The sequence below is a fragment of the Macaca thibetana genome, chromosome 3 (assembly GCF_024542745.1).
Source record: "Macaca thibetana thibetana isolate TM-01 chromosome 3, ASM2454274v1, whole genome shotgun sequence".
Lineage (NCBI taxonomy): Eukaryota > Metazoa > Chordata > Mammalia > Primates > Cercopithecidae > Macaca > Macaca thibetana.
In genome coordinates, this window is record NC_065580.1 from 69,160,200 (window position 1) to 69,180,085 (window position 19,886).

Here is a 19,886-nt window from a genome sequence, read left to right on the forward strand (position 1 = left end):
AAGGTTAAAGACTCTTTTTCTCTGCCCTTTTTTGCTATCTTTTTTCTCTCTTTGATCTTCAGGGCGCCCACTTGGACCTCTTATAAGGGCTCTTTTCTTTCTTTCCTGTTCTGAAGTATTTTTTAATACACTTCCACTCCTGCTCTGAAACTTGCCTCTGTCTGAAAGTTGCCTCAGTCTCTTTTTCTGCTGAATGTCCCTCAGTTGAATTATTTCTTCTTGAGGAGGCAAGAACTGAAGTTGCTACAGACTCATGTGGATAAGCCACCAGTAACTCTGCGTAACTTGGATCTCTTCCACCGGTAACAATTTTACCAAGATCTTTACATGCATTAACTTTTTCAATCCTTGCAATAATCTGATGAAGTAGATACTATTATGATTCCCATCTTACAAATGAGAAAAACAAGGAGCAGAGGTGTAAACTACAAAGTTTTCCATATTTAGAAGAGGTTGGAGCTGTCATTTAAACCAGAGCATATACATTCTTAAACTCAGAAGCCTATGGAGTGTAACTATCTCTTCCTTAGGGCAATGTCCAACCGTGGTCCTCAAGGGATCTGGCCACAGAATACAATTCATCTACATGACCTCCATGGAACACAAAGGGATATATGCCAATCAAAAGAAAGAGAAGTAACATTTCAAGTACCTATTGAGAACTGTAGGTAAAACAATGGTCCAGGTTTGACATCATTTTATCTATTTTACAAATCAATGAGCAGGGCCTGAGACAAATTGGCCAATCTAATTCTAACAATCAGGTCTCTTACATCACAATGTGATGACATCTCTTTCAAAACCCCTCAGCAGTCATAAATAATGATGTAAATAAAACTCTAACGAGAAAACTCCAGTTACCCATAGAAAATAATTAATTATATTCCTCAAATTGCCGCTTTTACAGCAGAGCTATGAGTTGAGTAGACATGCACTTATTCCTTGGCACTTGAGGAACAAAGTATGTCACACATGAGGGGCAAGTGAAAACTTTGATTTTGGTCATTTCTATAGCTTTTCTATTTTCTGAGTGTAAAGCTTCCTAAGGACTCTGGATATGCTTAAATAAGTCTACTAGCCTCTGGTACTGCTGCTTGCTCATTCTCTGTGTATTCTCAGGAGTGTGCCAAGCTTCAGCAAAGAAGCAGTCAAGCTTCCAAGACAAACTACCTCATACCAAAGATACTAATGCCCAATCTCTACAGGCTCTATACCACTCAGGGTTCCAGAAAAAGGCAGAATCCTACCCAAATTGTTCCATTAAAAAGGTTTTAATGAAGGATATTTACAAAAGTGTGGCCAAGATTAAAGAAACCCACAAGAGAGTTTGAAGTGCCCAGAAACTTGTAGCAGAAGAAAGAAAGCAATACCATCCATTCCTGGGCCTAAAGGAATAAGAAATCGTTTTATATTAATAGGATCCCAGTGAGAGCTGGATAATGGAGGAAAGGCCCCAGTCAGACTGGTAGAAGGACAGAACCACAGTCAGAGACATAGAACCAAAGAGAAAGACAGCAAGGAAAAATACATTTCTTCTCTCTCTTCCAGTCCTCTCACCTGCCGTTGCCTTCCATTGGCTGAAAAATAGCCACTTGGCATTAGAACCTGAGGAGAACATAAAATGTATAGGGCAGGAGAGCTGAGGGGGTTAACAGCATGGCTCCCTAAAAAGAACCCAGTTATCAGAACACTCATAACCCAAATCCTGTTCCTTTAGTCTTAGGAAAATTAATCTCATCCTCTGTAGTCTTCAGCTCCAGGCTGAAAATTCCATCTTTCTGACCTACAGGGTGAAGCTAGCCTCTACCTTTAGGATCGATGTCTTTCTTTTTTTTTTTTTTTTTTTTTTTTTTTTTAACGTATGCAATAAAGTCATATTTTATTGAGTTACATAACATACTTTGAAGTGTGATGAATTTTACTCTTCTTTCAAAATAAGGAAAGTAGTATTCAAGGAAGTATGTTCATTTGACTTAAGCAACACCATAATAAAGAAGATTGAAACTCAGCTGTCAGAACTCTAGAGTTCTTGGCACCAACTCCTTTCATGGTGTAATTAAAGGAAACTCTGGCCTGGGAATCAGGAGACCAAGGTTTGGTCCTGGCTCTCCCACCAGCCATGTGATTTAGCATTAACTCAAAAAGGGTTTTTGTTTTGTTTTGTTTTGCCTTTCTGAATTTCTCCCTTCATTTTAAAAATAAAGATATGCACTCCAATGCTCTCTCAGGTGCCTTCTGTCTTTAATGATCTGTGTGTTGCCTGATCTTAATTCAAAAAATTACCTGCACAATAAATCATTAAGGAAGATAGTGAGCCACATTGTACAATGATACACTTACTTTGTCAAGGCTGTAGATTGCAGCTTGAAATGTTAATATGACAGGAATTCAAAAATATTATTAGACTCAGGTCTATTTCCATTCATATTCATTTATACTTTTGGCAAATATTTATTGGGTGCCTATTATGTTCTAGATACTATGCTGCAAGCTCAAAGATAAATAAATACAGGCTTTATCTAGTGATACAGAGACCAAATGACATCGAAAGATAAGAGAGCTTTTATTTACTTACAATCTAGTTCTTGCAATGTTCATTTCTTTTTAGGAACACATATTTACTATTATTGCTGTTTGTGTCATAGAAAGTATATGTAGCTTGAATTTGCCAGTGTCCCTCACCAGTAGAATTCAAAGCTACACTTATTTTTTCTGTTTTTAAAATGGTAATATTTGAACAAATGGCATTAATTACCGGGTGGTGGTTTATATTTTCATTTATATGAGGTTTTCAACATTATACTAGAATAAGAAATATATAAAGCTGAGTTAAATTATTACTTTGACAACATCTATTGCTCAAGGGAAGCAGTAAAAGTAAAAGCTTGTTCCAGAAAATGTAGTCAATAAATTAGATTAATGTGGTATAAATCACACAAGGATCATTCAAGGATCGATGTCTTTCTTCACCAAGAAGACTACCTTCCTGGTGGCTCTTAAAGCAACAATAAGTTGTAAATTCCCTGTGGTACAAGGAACCCCAGAACAGAAATACCTATTCATTTATCTTAGTAAGTATACAAGTGTGAGTGTGTTTAGATCGAGATGTGAATTAAATTTTTTAAAAATTTTCCTAGAGAAGTGAGAATAAGACAATTGTTATCTCTCAATATGTTAAAATTGTCCTGCAGAAGAAGTTTCACAGAGGCCACTATTTACATAAGGATAAACAGTTAAATCTATACATGAAGTTAGAAACCCATATGGTAGAATATAAAGAAACACACAAGGGAATGACTGCACAGTTCATATTCTCCACGAGCTTCCTGAAGTTGTTAAAACATGAAAAGCCGATTCCTAGCACGCTCAGGCAAATGTCTTACATGGAGAGTTTTGTTGATTGACTTTCTTGAAATACTTACATTGTCGTGCAGAGTGGGTAACAACTTATTTTATGTGTTTTATTGTTTGACCAATTGGCTTTTACCAGTATTTTGAAAAGTATCAAAATCTGATCCAAGGAATTTTAAAATGTTTTTTTCCTTCTTATTCTGTATTCTCTATAAAAATACACACAGACCTGAGATACTATGGTCAAAGCATAACTGGCATTCATGACTAAAGTACTGAGTCCAAATCAGGAATGATTGCAAGAGAAAAAAACAAAGCTTCCATGGGCTGTCACCAATACCAGGGCTGAATTCTCCAGAATTTTAAAAATTAATGACCTTGAATCATTGCAAAGGTTTTATTTTCAAATAGATACTTAAGACTTAAAATTATAGATCATGTTTCTGTGAATAAAAAGTGACCTTTTATGGCTTCTTTTCCAAAACTTCACTACTTTATTATTCCAGTGGTCTCTCACCCCAGGAGTAAAAAGTCAACTGTGTGCGGCATTATATTTATAAATGATTTGTGAGTGATTAACATGCATAATCATTTGTTAATAATATAAAAAGGACAAATATTTAGGGTGGGAGCTATTGTACACACATTCTAGTGATTTTAAATCTTCATATAAAATAATTACTAATTTTAATTAAGAGGGAGGCAAGTGTGTCAAATCCTATGAGATTGCTATTTATTTCTTAATAAGAAGCTGCCGAGTAGCTTACACCACAATTGAATTTGTGAGCTCTGCCTTTTTTTCACGTTTTTGTTTACTTATGTTTCATTGCATTCTTTTTTTTTCTGTATAGGAATATTTTCAAGTCATTTGTCCATACCTGTGAGGGTTAATTTAGTTAGTGATATACAATGATTTGTAAGTCCACTCAATCAGGCACACATGGGTTTCAATAGATCCCCAAATATTCACTGACTGAATATGAATATCACTACCTACCACAAACTCCCAAGCACATAAGCCAAAAAAAAAAAAAAGAGAGAGAGAGCGCTTCTGTCATATTTCAAATTTTAACATATTTTAAGTATATCTATAGCTGCTTCTTATTATTTATGGTAGTTATATCTTGTAAAGTCTGAATACTACATTAGCAAATACTGAACCATTGTTCTTATGGGAAATGAAAGGTTAGGTTCCTGTAAGTCTCTGTTTACAGTTTCACCAACTAATCAATACATAACCATGTTTTATGTGTGTTTCATTTAAAGACACCTTATTTACTATATATTGTTGACTCATGAACAATTGAATTCACAGTCAACTCACTGAATCCATGACAACACATCTGAAAGAAACTTATCTAACAAACAACAAATATTTTCTCTGTAGGGCATATTACGGCCTACTTACACTTAGGAACAACACACAGAACTTCAGCTTTTACATTCACAGGCCATTTTAAACAGCAATAACCAATAAAAAGCACAAAAATACAAAAACGTGGTACCAAAAAGACTGCATACAGCACACTTGCTGACAGTATGACAGCTGAAATGAGAAGGCTGATCATTGCATTGTCTGACTTTAGCTGGGAATGGACACGTCGGGCAACTCAAAATTTTTGTGACTCTGTACATGTCTGCAAATAACCACAAAAGCCCTTCAAGTGTTGATTGTGGGGTCACAAATAAGAAGATATGATTCTATACCTAGAAAATCCTATAGTCTCTGCCCAAAAACTCCTAGATCTGATAAATGAAATCAGTTAAGCCTCGATACAAAATCAATGTAAAAAATCAGTAGCATTTCTATACACCAATGACATCCAAGCTGACAGCCAAATCAGGAACACAATCCCACTTACAATAACCACAAAAAGAATAAAATACCTAGGAATACACCTAACCAGGGAGGTGAAATAGCTCTACAATGAGAATTACAAAACACTGCTCAAAGAAATCAGAGATGACACAAACAAATGAAAAAAAATTCCATGCTCATGGATAGGAAGAATTAATATTCTTAAAATGGCCATATCACCCAAAGCAATTTATAGATTCAATGCTATTCCTATCAAACTACCAGTGACATTCTTCACAAAATTAGGAAAAAAACTATTTTAAAATTCATATAGAACCAAAAAAGAGCTTGAACAGACAAGGCAGCAATCCTCAGCAAAATGAACAAAGCTAGAGGCATCACATTACCTGACTTCAAACTATACTATAATGCTACAGTATCAAAACAGCATGGCATTGGTTCAAAAACAGACACATAGACCAATGGAACAGAATAGAGAGCCCAGAAATAAAGCTATACACCTACGACCATCTGGTCTTTGACAAAGTAAAAAAAAAAAAAAAAAAAAAAAAGATGAGCAATGTGGAAAAGGACTCCCTATTTGATAAATGATGCTGGAATAAATGGCTAGCCATAAGCAGAAGGTTGAAACTGGATCCCTTCCCTACACCATATGCAAACTCAACTCAAGATGGATTAAAGACTTAAATACAAAACCTAAAACTATATAAACCCTAGAAGATGTCATTCTGACATAGGACTTGACAATGATTTAACAACAAATGCACCAAAAACAACTGAAACAAAATTTGACAAATGGGACCTAATTAAACTAATGAACTAACTTCTATACAGCAAAAGAAGCTAACAACACAGTAAACACACAACTTACAGAATGGGAGAAAATACCTGTAAACTATGCATATGACAAAGTTCTAATATCCAGAATCTAAAAGGAACTTAATTCAACAAGCAAAAGACAAACAACTTCATTAAAAAGTGGACAAAGGACATGAACAGACGCTTTTGAAAAGAAGATATATGTAGCCAACAAGCATTAAAAATGCTCAATATCACTAATCATTAGAGAAACACAAATCAAAACCACAATGAGAAACCATCTCATACAAGTCAGAATGACCATCATTAAAAAGTCAAAAATAACAGATGCTGGTTAGGTTGCAGAGATAAGAGAATACTTATACACTGCTGATTGGAATGTAAATTAGTTCAGCCATTGTGGGAAGCAATTTGGTGATTTCTAAAAGAACTCTAAGCAGAATTACCATTCGACCCATCAATCCTATTATTGGGTATATAGCCAAAGGAATATAAATCATTCTACCCTAAAGACACACACGTGTATGTTTATTGCAGCACTATTCACAAGAGCAAAAATATGGAATCAACCTAAATGCTATCACTGATATACTGAATAAAGAAAATGTGACACATATACACCATAGAATACTATGCATCCATAAAAAAAAGAATGAGAGACCAGGCATGGTGGCTCACATCTGTAATCCCAGCACTTTGAGAGGCCGGGGCAGGCAGATCACAAGGTCAGGAGATCGAGACCATCCTGGCCAACACGGTGAAACCCCAACTCTACTAAAAAGAAAAAATACAAAAAATTAGCTGTGAGTGGTGGCAGGTACCTGTAGTCCCAGCTACTCAGGAGGCTAAGGCAGGAGAATGGTGTGAACCTAGGAGGCGGAGCTTGCAGTGAGCTGAGATCACGCCACTGCACTGCACTCCAGTCTGGGCAACAGAGCAAGACTCTGTCTCAAAAAAAAAAAAAAAGGAATGAGATCATGTCCTTTGCAACAACATGGATAGGGCTAGAGACCATTATCCTAAGTGAGCTAACATGAACAGAAACCAAATACTGCACGTCCTTACTTATAAGTGGGAACTAAACGTTGAGTACATATTAAAACAAAGAAGGGAATAATAGACCCAGGTCCTACTTGAGGGTGGACGGAGGGAAGAGGGAAAGGATGGAAATACTACCAATCAGGTACTATGCTTGTTACCTGGGTGGTGAAATAATCTGTACACCAAACCTCTGTGATATGCAATTTACCTATATAACAAACCTTCACATGTACCCCGGAACCTAATATAAAAGTTTTTTTTATTTTTTAAATTTAGCTAGTAGGTAACATAATCCATAAATAATGATATTTGACTATATATATTGAATTTTTATCATGGCTAATATAATTGCAGTTCACTTTGAAAATCCCTATACTACTCTATTAGTCTCCAACAGGTGTGAATAAAAAAAAAACAACAAACCTGGATAGTTGCTGCAGAACATACCTCCCTCGCCCTTTCCCCTTCATATATCATGTGATTACGCACATTACTGTGCATAGTAGGGTTTGTTATTTCACTTAGAAAAAAGAAAACAAAATTTGGTTGATTGGGGACTGCAGAAGGGATAGTGGATAGAGGTTCGATGGATTACATAAAATTGTTTACACATAGTTTTCCCATATTTAGAAGACAGTGATTTCTGAGAGTGATAGCAAAAGTATTTGCTAGGACGGACTATGCAAGGTGACATGCTGGGCAAAGAATGAATCCTGGAAGCTGAGAGGAGCTTTCCAGAGAGATTTTGTCAACTCCGCATACAGAGCCAAGTGATAAAAATGGTGTAACATGGCCAGGCGCGGGGGCTCACGCCTGTAATCCCAACACTCTGGGAGGCAGAGGAAGGCAGATCATGAGATCAGGAGATAAGAGACCATCGTGGCTAACGTGGTGAAACGCTGTCTCTACTAAAAATACAAAAAATCACCCGGGCATGGTGGCACACACCTGTAATCCCAGCTACTGGGGAGGCTGAGGCAGGAGAATCGCTTGAACCTGGGAGGCGGAGCTTGCAGTGAGTGGAGATCAAGATGGCGCCACTGCACTCCAGCCTGGGCGACAGAGTGAGGCTCCGTCTCAAAAAGAAAAGAAAAAAAAAAAAGGTGTAACATTGGAGATAAGGTCATTTTTGCCTGTGCCATCTACTTCTGCTGAAACTCAGCAGAACTTCCACAGTCTGAGAACTGCATGTTTGGGAGCATCTGGAATAAGCACCTTGGAATGAACATTGGCTTTGTCAATGCAAACAGGGAGAGTAAGGAAGCTACCCCGAGTCTTCAGTGAGACGAATAAGAAACAGAACAAGAGCAGAAAAGCAGGTAGGAGGCAAAGTGGTAAATCTTGGTTTTCCAAATTCATACCTAGACAGATAATCCTTTGAGGACACCCATAAATAATTGTAAACACATTGAAGTTGATGATTTTCTGACAACCAGGGCAGTGGGAGTTTGTGCTATCATTATTTGGTCCTTCAAGTAAATACAGGATTTGTATGTTCCAGAATACACAGATGGAGTTGGATCAGGACTGAGAACAGGTCTTTAGAGTTGTCGAAGAGAATCTCATGTTAAATATTAAGAAAGTCTTTTGATGGATGTTAGGCAGTAAAAGTCACACAGCTGAGAAAAATGAAGCTTGCAAATGACATCCTTTCAAGAAATTTGGTAAAGCCAAGAAAGACACATCTATTGACTAACAAGAATTCATACTCAGAAGGAAAATTGTACAAATTAAAATTAGGACATTCTAAACTATGTCTCTGAATGACAAACAGCAAGTTGTTGATAGATAAGCTGAGGTTAAAAATGTTAGGAAAAGGAAATAAAGAAAATAATTAACGGATTATCCTATACTTTAAGTATAAGTTTGTGTGTATTACATACATTTATATTTTTGCCTTGTTATTTGTTTTTTCCTTCCCCTCCCCCCCAGCTTTACAGAGGTATAATTGACAAATGAGGATTGTATATATTTACATATACAGAGTGATATTTTGATTTATGTATACATTGTGAAATGCTTAAAATAAGTGAATTAATATATTCATTTTCTCTCATACTTACCAATTTTTTGCAGTGAGACCACTTAATATCTACTCTGTTACCAATTTTCAAGTATATAATTAATACATTAATGCTAATTATAGTTACCATGCTATACAATAGAGCTCCAGAATTTATTTAAAAAGTGGAATCTTCATGAATTTGAATGTCATCCTTCTTCAAGGGCCGTGCTAATCTTTTCTGTATCATTCCAGTTTTAGTATATGTGCTACCAAGGCAAGCGCAAGTATATATTTTTTAAACTTGGTAGAATTTCACAAGGATGGATCGTTTCATTTATGTATTCACTCATTCAAGCAACATTTACAGGGCACTAATCTGTGCTACACATAGTGATACCAAAGTGAATGAAAGAGACAGAATCCCTACCCCATTAGAGTTAACAGGTCACAGAGCAATAAAGAGCTATGTGCAATGCAATGTGAAAAATGTTGGGATGTGGAAAATACCAGGCCTTAAAGCAAATAGGAAACATGCCTATTCACCCTGGAGAATCAAGGAAAGCATCACGTAGGAAGAAACATGTGACCTGTATCCGGGACAAAGGTAGGGCTGATCCAGGCATGAAGAAGGGAAAAGGAGGACTCTGGATAACGAACATGCAGTAGCTTGGAGGGGTGAGGCCAGTGTGTACAAGAAGAGCAGGACGGTTGTTGTTTCTGAGAGAGAGAGCTCTAGGATTGAATGGTAAGCGATGAGTTGGAAAAGAAGCATAGGGCATGCAAGGCCTTATAAACTATATTAAGGAATCTGGACATCATTCAAAGTACAATGAGGACCTCCCAATAACTTTTAAGTAGGGAAATAACATAATCAGATTTGGGTTTTAGAAAGGTCACTGTCTGCAACTTCATCACTGCAGTTTTCCATTTAGGAACCTTTGCTGAAAGTGATTCTTCATTTGAAAATGCTACACATCAGAAGCATATTCTGGCTCAGTCTGTATTTTGCCTAGGGACTCCTCATCAACAACCCATTAAGAGTGGACTAAAGAAACAAAGCCAAGGAGACACTAGTGATTAACAAAAGAGTCACACTTAAATTCCCAAGGTCCCTACCCACTACAGGAGAATCAAATGTGAATAAATTTTCCTGATAGATTGCTACAGTAAAGCATTTTTTTTTTTTTATACTCTCACAGCAGCATGATGCCAAGTTTTGCAGACTTCCATTATATGACCCTGATCACAAAGTCAGGTCCTTGAGAATGAAACAATACAGAAAAGGCAAAATTTTATAATACATCAGCCTTAAATGGATCTTAAAAAGAAAAATAACAATGTCTTTTTTTAGTTGAAGTCTTTAGGAAATTTTCTAATCCTGGGGCACTGATCGAGACCCTTGGATGTAGTTTCCTGTTGTCTTGACTATGTAGTCCTCCATGTCCTGCTATTTTTTTTTTCTTATTAATTGTTTGATACACGGAAATCAATGTGGGCAACTCACAGACCTTCAGAAAGCCAAAACTACTTGCTGGGATTTTTTGTAACTATTCAAAGTTTTTCATTATTCCTGCAGTCCTCCTCTAGAAGATTGCTTGAAAGGTCTTGTTATTTAGGGAGCTGTGTATGGACATGTACATTTAACAAGACTTGTTACCTCATTTACATTGCAGTTCTTTCCTGGTACACTCTTTTGCCCCTCCCTTTCCCCACTTTGTCCCCTCCGACACACACACTAAAACAAACCAATTTTACAGATAACTCACAAAGAGTTTAAAATAAAAGTATTTCTGTCACATTTCATTTAAAATCAACTGATTGAAATAGAGAAAAGGAATGCAGTTACCCTTAAATTTTTGAAACATAATATTTCTTCTACCTCTGTATTGAAGGTTGAGAGCCACATATATATATGTAACCAATAAAAATTTGCACAGGAAAATGATGTGTTAGCAACTTCCTTAGGCTGTGTACTGGAAATGTTTACATATATACACACATACATACATACATATATACATATACATACACATACATACACATATGCATACTTATACACATATAACACATATATAATACATATATTACATATACATATCACATATATGTGTATATATGTATAAGTGTATATGTTTGTATGTGTGTATACATATATACACACATCTACTTTTTCTAATATCCTGACCATTCCATTGAATGTTTCACACGTTCTTACCTTAATCTTTGGACCTAATTTTGATAATTTTCACATTATGAATATATGTATTTTTTTTCTTTAGGCCTGGAGACTTTTAGTTATATGTATTATCTATAGAGAGATTGACCTAATTGTACTTCAACTTCAATAACCATTGCATTTCCCTAAGTAGATGTAAGCAACATTTTAAAAGGGCACCTTTATCTTAAAGAAGTAGATGAAAGGCTGGTAACTGTGTAATAAAATTTAAATAACCTCTATGGAGGCATTATTTTGTTACATACCAGTTTGAGTTTTAATTGAAGAAAACAGCTAACTAAATTGTTGCTAAAAACAAAACATTAATGGGACTATTGCTATTTGATGAAATTTCATTCGTGTGTGTGTGTGTGTGTGTGTTGCCTACAATGTACTTATTTTCCTCTTTTTCTTCTGTAAAACATGACTGAGAACACAAAAAAGTTGGATTGGAATAATAATATTAATAACAATAATAATAGTTACCATATATTTGATGCTAACCATGTGTCAATTCATTCTCCACCTAATTTTCATAAAAATCCAAACTCATTTTCATAATCTTCAGTGTCACACTTAATCTGACCCTAACACCCTCACTTTTTGACATGCTCTCAGGCCTTGAAGATTATGTTTTCCTGGTAAAGGATACCAGTTTTTTAAGGGGCCAAAGACAGAGGTTAAAGGGGAAAAGCTGTTTCTAATCTGTTAGGTCTCGACTTAAAGGATGACTAATCTAATCATCCTACCTGATATAGGGCTTTATAGTTGCCATTTATCTCAAGACCTTGTGTTTTTCTTTTAATGTATAGCTATTAAAAATTAGTGATTGTGATATTTGCAGCTTTACTTTTTTTTTCCTATTTCCAGCCAGACTCTAAGCTCCACTGCAGTATCACAGTGCCTAGCTTCATGTGTGGCACATTAGTTAAGTGCTCAATTACATCTGCTGAGTGTATAAAAGGGCCCTGTTCTGGGCACCTTTCACATAGTACACTGTCTGCAGATGAGAAAACTGAAGCACAGAGGAGTACATTATATGCATTATATTCTGGTTAATGGGCAACAGAGTTGGTATGAGGGACCACAGGTCTCTGCTCCAAGGCCTTTGCTCCTCTGATTCCACCAGACCACCTCCAAGAATCAAGGCCTAATAATGACAGCCAGTGGAAATATGGTTTGGCAAGAATATTCTACAGTTGGATTTTGAACTCTGCTAACTTGCCAATCACTATTGCATACTGAGAATTTTCATTGCTCTTTCATTGTACATCTTGATCTATAATCAGACATGGAAAGAGAAGGATTCTTGAACATCTCTTTACCCAGAGTTTTGAGCTAGGACAATTCCTGACCCTTACTGACCTTCCTTGGATTTTTTGTTCTGTACTAAGGCAGAGGCAGCTATTAGGCCAGCCAAGCCTTTAATCTGAGTCAAACCCAGCTATCAGGAAGCAGATGGATAGGAAACACATCCAAACTGCTATGCTTTGTCATGACTTGATTTAAGCAATAACTAATGGTTTATTTACCAATTTCCAAACGGTGTTTATTCAAGGAACTAAATTATCTTATATTCTTTCTCAACTTCACATTTCTTCCTTCCCTAATACTTAATGCATGGTCCACGACCATTATCAAAAGCAAATACAGCCCTGTAAGTACAACGTGGTACGGCGGGATTCATACTGGCTTACTAACAATACTTAATTCTATGGATTAAAGACACAATGAAATGATATTTGACAAACATGTATTGAGTTATTCTCAAGGTTACCTGTGTCAGAGGAAACAAGAGCTGGAGAGTAGTTAACGGCTGCATTCAGAAACAACTGCAATGGGGTGAGGGAGACCTTAGCAAAGAACTAGGCTCCATTCCAAACACAGCAAAGATAAGTGGGGCTTTACAGTCAAGGAGCAGGCTGAGGATCAGTGGACAGAAAAATACTATGAGAAAATATCACAGGCCAGGGGTATTTTTTGGCTAAACCTACTTGACAAGATTCTTGCTGAAGGTAGGCCTGGGTGATAAGATATTAAGTGTGGGGAATGAGGAAGTTGATCAGATATTGAGGATAGGCAATTATGGCTAAAATGACTTAGCAACATTCTTCCTAGAACTGGGCAATGCAAAGATGAAAATGGACACCCTATGAGGCCTAGTTAAGAAGAAAGTTCAGAGGAGTCTGACTAAAGGTAGGTTAAGGAGAGAGTCTTTATCACCTAGTTTGTCTGCACACCATCTAATACAACTTGCCACAGCAATAGGGGAGTTTACCTCTTCATAGTGTCTAATAGTCTTGATTTTATAATTTGCCTTTATTACTTCATATAGAAAGATAAAACTTTTAGTATTTACATATGCTTGGGCACTGTGTTAGCTATTTTAGACACTGTAAACCTAGCTCAATGGCCATTTAGAATTTACTTTAAAATATTGATTGCTATGATCCAAATAGTTTTAAAAGGTAAGTTGTAAATTTTAAGCATAATGATTGAAATCAGTCTTCCTACTGAACCCATGTGATCCTAAATTGCCAACATAGATATTCTTTTCTTCAAAAGGATTTCATTTCTGGAAACTCATGGCTACTCTCTCTGCCCCTGGGCCTTTGTCAGGGACATGGGATGGACCCTGTCTCATGTCCCTAGGCATAAGTACTAGGGAAAAAGTTAGGATATTTGTTCCTTCCGTTTCAGAAGACTCCAAAGTTGTTTAATTTGAATTCTCTCTTCCCAGAATTCAACATACTTGAGCAAGAGGAATTATTATCAAACCCCATAAGATAAAATATCCAATTATTCTTTCTCCCCTGACAAAGGATGACTACTCAGCTGAAATGTGCACAGTCAGTAAAACCACACTGGAGGTCTTTCAAAGGACAAAGACTGTCTTCCCTGAGATGGAAGTGACAAGACTACTTTAAGCTAGTTCTATATTTTATCAGACAAATTTTTGTTGAATGTAGAAGCAAGGAATGCTTATCCCTTTGATAATGATCAGGATAATTCCTTTGTGGGAAAAAACTACTCATTTTAAATGGAACAATCACCTTCTAATTTTTATATCCAATACAAGCTGAAAATTCTCTTTAAAATAAGGTAAAGCATAGCAGTAGTCATCTAGAAAGCAAAGAACTAAATGCAAAAGCTTATCAGTTGTATAAAGTTACCTCCTATCATAAAAAGAATCCTCATAAAAAAAAAAATCAGACCTAGTTCCTAGGTCAATATTCAAGTCTTCTAAATTTAGATATACTACCAACTGGATTATGACAAAACCCCATCTTAGTACTTGAATCCAGATTCACCGTAAAGCCCAACAATTACAAATGGGTTCATAGCACATTATGACTAAGAAGTAATAAAGGACCCAAACTTCTGATTGTTACGTTAAATACATTTAAAAAAAAGGAAAGAAAGTAAGCTTTTTTCTTAGCATAAATTAAAAATATTTTTTCAATGAAGTTCTTCTAATAGCTAATACCCTCAATATTGTGGGAAAAAAATTTAATTCTATCAAAAGTACAGCTTCTAGATACAAGTAAATATTCTCAATACAAGTTAATATTTAACTCTCAGGGAGAGGCTTCAAGATGGCAGACTAGTGACATTTTGTATTCACTTCTTCCATAAAGAAAAACCAAAATAGCAAGTAGATAATCACACTTTGGAAAAACCATCCAAGAGAGAACACTGGAATTTAACAGATAAGCAATAGGCAATTATCTAAAGCAAGAAAGGAGAAGGAAGCGAGGTAGCCTGCTCAGCCAGGATCTGCTGGGAGCCAAGAGAGGTGCTCTAATAAGGGGGAAGTGTGAGAGACCTTCAGCAGTCCACATTCCCACCATGGACTCCTGCAATCCTGCTCATGGGAGAGCCCCTTGACTCTCCTCGGCCCTCAAGCTAACATAGGGAGCTACAGAGAGATCATACAACCACAGCTCTGCCCGATGGAGGAAGCTCATGCTGGATCTCTCACATTCCCTGAGACCTTAGCAGCTACAGCAAGGTGCCCTTTTAGAACTCCAGCCCTAATACATAGCACACTGTCCTGGAGCCCAGTGATGCTGCAGCTGAGGTGTAAGACAAGCATCGGCTGCGGCCCGAAGGGCTGAAGCAAGAGTGACCACAGGCTACCACACAAGGGACAGAGGTGCAACAGAGGTCTGGGATACTGTCTTTAGAACTGAGGTGCAAGTGAAACACAATTCTAGAGCCCTGTCCTGTATGCTGAACACTGTCTTGGAACCCAGCAGTGCTGGGGTGGAAGGCCAAGAGAAATGACAGCTGCTGCCCCCAGGACCTAGGCATAAGCAACTGTGGGCTGCTGCACATGTGGTGGAAGTGTGACCAAGGTAAAGGTAAAGGCTGCCACCAGGGCTAAAGGTGCCATTTAGGGTCCCACCCCCAATAGACTGAGGACTATTCTGTAGCCCTGCAGTGCTGAGATTGAGACTCAAAAGAAGATCTGGCTGCTGGCTTCAGGGCTGAGGTGCATACAGCTGCAGGCTACCACATCCAGGCTGAAGCATGAGTGCTCCCAGGAATGAAGTATAGGTGATATGCATGCTCCCCACCTGACAGCCCAGCCACTGGTATCCCCTACCCTAGTATTCCACTGGTGGCCTGAGGATTGCCACATCCCTGCCTATTATGGCTAGTACCTATACATATCATCAGGAAAGCTAAGGGCAAGCCTGCCTGGCACAGCTTCACCCCTTCCCACTGTGCCAAAGCACACAGTCTAGGGGGCCACACTCACTCAGATCAGTACACCATTGCTGGCACTGGAAGAGTCCTCCCATGGGGCTACCCACCCAGCCACTACCACCACAGCTGGGACCTACCTGCACACAGCACATGCAGGCCTGGAGACTCGGCCGTTCAGCCCATTGCAGCCGCTGCCAACGCCAGCCTGCACAACTCAGGAGCCAGAGGGTTGTCTTGCCACTGGCACTGCCACTGCCCATGCCACATGGGATGCCCAAGGGCCCAAAAACCCGCCCACTTCCCAGCCCACACCTGCCATACTGGGATCTGAGTAAGCCACCTGGAGTCCCAAGAATCAGCCCACCTGGACCCTCAAACACTAGTGTTACCTGAGCCATTCTAGGGCCCACGAACCGGCAAGCTCAGTCCACTGGCGCCACCACTAAGGTCTGAAGCCTGGTCTACCTGGCATCTCAGTATCCAGCAAAACTGTACCATAGCCTCCACTAATAATTGTACCCTAAGCAACTGAGGAAACCTCAGATTCTACTGATGCTATTTACAGTCAAAGAGAATATACAGAGTCTACACTTCTACACTCATGTAGCATCAAAACCAAAGCGCACTACCCTATTTACACCATAGATTCAAAGGAAGTGGAGGGTATGGGAGATGAAAAAAAGTATGTTAATGAGTACTAACATATTGTTACATAAAGGTATAATCTCTGCCATTCAAAAGCAGGGTACAGCAATAACATATTATATATTTCAAAGTAGTGAGAAGAGAATTCAAATTGTTCCCAACACATGCAAATGGCAAATACTCAATGTGATGGATACTTCAAATACCTCACTGGATAATTACACATTCTACATATGTAACAAAATATCATGTCTATGGCATAAATGTGTAAAATACTGTGCATTAATTTAAAAAGTAAACAAAATAAAAAAGATATTTAATGTATATACCTTTGAAAAATAGTAAGACAAATTAGACAAATAGTCCATCTTAAATCTTTTAGTTCTTTTTTCTATAAGAAAAAGAAGTGCTTATACTAAGCAAAAACAATACTGGATTTGACTTTTATAGAATATTACCAAAGAGTTATCCTACCTGGAAAAGAAACATTAACTTGTAGGTGGTCACCCAAAATATTTCACAATATTTCTGTTGCTGACAGAGGAAGAAGATTCTTAATGTTTGTTAGCATTTAAAAGTTTGAAATTAGAGTTTAGAAATATCAATTAACATATCACTCCATGAAATTGGTTTCTGGGTAGCTGGTGATTTTGTGTTACAAATTCCATGCTGAATCCTACTAATTTTATGTCTCTTTCAAAGATCAGAGAAGCTTTCATAGACCTCCCCAGGGATGTATTTTGAAAACAAAATGAGAAAATGCTTCTGATAAATTTTTTTAAAAAGAATATTGAGGCCCAGTGTAGACCAATGTTGAAGAGGAACGTTACATAGCAAATCCACTACAGCTTCCTCTCAGCTATAATACAGTCAACAAGATGGATTTGCCAAACTTCTGCCAATCAGTAAGCTTCTGGACTGTGTTCAGTCCTCAGGATATACTCCTTTGCAAGACACAAAATTAATCACTACAGACATTAAAACACTGTATCATGTTTACATAGCACACACTATATGGCAAGTGTTGTAAATCTTCCTGTATATTCATTCATATGATCCTCATCACAATTCTATGATATGAGGTTAATAGTAAGACTATTTTATAGATTATTAGACTAGGCACTGAGAAGTTTTAGCAACTTTCTCAAACTCACACAGCTAATAAGTAGCAGAGTGGGTATTTTTTTCCCAGGTAATTTGGCTCCAGTACCCATGTTTTTAACCAGTATATCAATATAGAGTGTCTCTTCTGAGCTTGCCTTTTTAACCCTTGTGCCATTCCTCTATTCCCATAGTCACCTTCTGGTTCCACACTTGCTGCTCCTTGGTTTGCCTTTTCCATTTTGCCTTATTTGCATTTGAAAATCCATCTGTTGCCAATCATTATGACTAGGGTGATGATACATCCTAGTTTCTCCAGTATACTCACGTTTTATGCTTGTACTGATATCATAATTCATAACACACATCCCCTCCCTCATTAACTCAAAATTTTCAGTGTGATGATAAATTTTATGGCCACCCTAGTCATGACTGACTCAAAAACTTAATTAAAATATTTTGACTGGAAGCTCCTATCAGGCTGCAGGCTTTATAACTGGGGCCACAAACCACCACCTATTGCCAGGACTCCCCAGTATTGACAACAGTGTCCCTGAAAATGGGCATGCAAATGATAGTTACTTCTCTTGTCTATAAAAATGAGATATTAAATCAGGAGAGGACAGTATAAGGTGTAGCATATTATTCAATCTAACTCTTATACCTAAAAAGCCAAAATTAGATAAAACAGATTGAGTTTGTTTGAAAAAAAAAAGAGGGGAGCTGAGGAATAGGGAAAATCTAAGAGATGGAACTATTATAACACTCAAAGCCTTAGATTCCCACAAAAACCCATTATAATAGAATGAATAAAGAATTTCATATATATGTGTGTGTGTGTGTGTGTGTGTGTGTGTGTGTATATATATATATATATATATATTTCAAATGGAGTCTTGGTCTATTGCCCAGGCTGGAGTGCAGTGGCACAATTTAGGCTTATTGCAACCCCCACCTCCCAGGTTCAAGCAATTCTCCTGCCTCAGCCTCCAGGTAGCTGAGATTATAGGTGCCCACCAGCACACCCAGCTAATTTTGTATTTTTAGTAGAGATGGGGTTTCACCATGTTGGCCAGGCAGGTCTTGAATCCCTGACCTCAGGTAATCCACCTGCCTCGGCCTCCCAAAGTAATGGGATTACAGGCATGAGCCACCGTGCCTGGTGTACAATTTCAATAACATTGAAGGACATGAGGTCAGTTCTCAAAAATCAGTTGTATTTTGATGCACTGTCAATAAACAATCTAAAAATGAAATCAATAAACAATCACACAATAGCATCAAAAAGAACAGAATTCTTAGAAATAAGTAATGGAGGAAGTGTAAGACTCAGACATTGAAACCTATAAAACATTGAAAAAATTGTTAAAAATGAACAATCATTTATTAGTGTTGTTGAATTAGAAGACTTAATATTGTTAAGATAGCAATAATCCCTAAATTGATCTACAGATTCAATGTAATCTTTATCAAAATCACTGCAGCCTCCACCTCCCAGGTTCAAGCTATTCTCTTTCCTCAGCCTCCCGAGTAGCTGGGACTACAGACGCACACCACTATGCCCAGCTAATTTTTGTATTTTTAGTAGAGACAAGGTTTCACCATGTTGACCAGGAGGGTCTCGACTTCTTGACCTCATGATCCACCTGCCTCAGCCTCCCAAAGTGCTGGGATTACAGGCATGAGTCATCACACCTGGCCAAAAGCTGATTCTAAAATTCATATGGAGTTACAATAATCCAGAACAGGGAAAACAATTTGAAAAAAAAAAAGGACAAATTTGGAGAACTCACCATTCCCAATTTTGTAACCTAGCTACAAAGCTACAGCAATCAAAACAATATGGTATTGACATAAAGACAGAAATAGAGATGAATGAAATGGAATTGAGAGTACAAAAATAAATCCTTACATTTATGATTGATTTTTGACAAGGGTGTCAAGATAATTCAACAGAGAAAGAAGAGTCTTTTTAACACATGGTGCTGGGACAAATGGATATTGACATATAAAATAATAAAATTGAAAAAGCTCCCTCACACCATAAACAAAAATGAACTCAAAGTAGATGGCAGACTTACATGCGACTTCTAAAACTGTAAAACTCACAAATGAAAATGGGTAAATCTTCATGACCCTGATTTGTCAACAATTTCTTAGACATAACACCAAAATCA

The 19,886-nt window shown here is 37.4% G+C and overlaps 1 non-coding gene across 1 annotated transcript; it reads right to left on the minus strand.

The window, feature by feature from the left end:
* Positions 1 to 9,210: 9,210 nt before the first annotated feature.
* LOC126951753 (U6 spliceosomal RNA) lies at positions 9,211 to 9,317 on the minus strand. The gene has a single exon (XR_007724621.1). It is a non-coding gene; the product is annotated as a U6 spliceosomal RNA (small nuclear RNA).
* Positions 9,318 to 19,886: the final 10,569 nt, after the last annotated feature.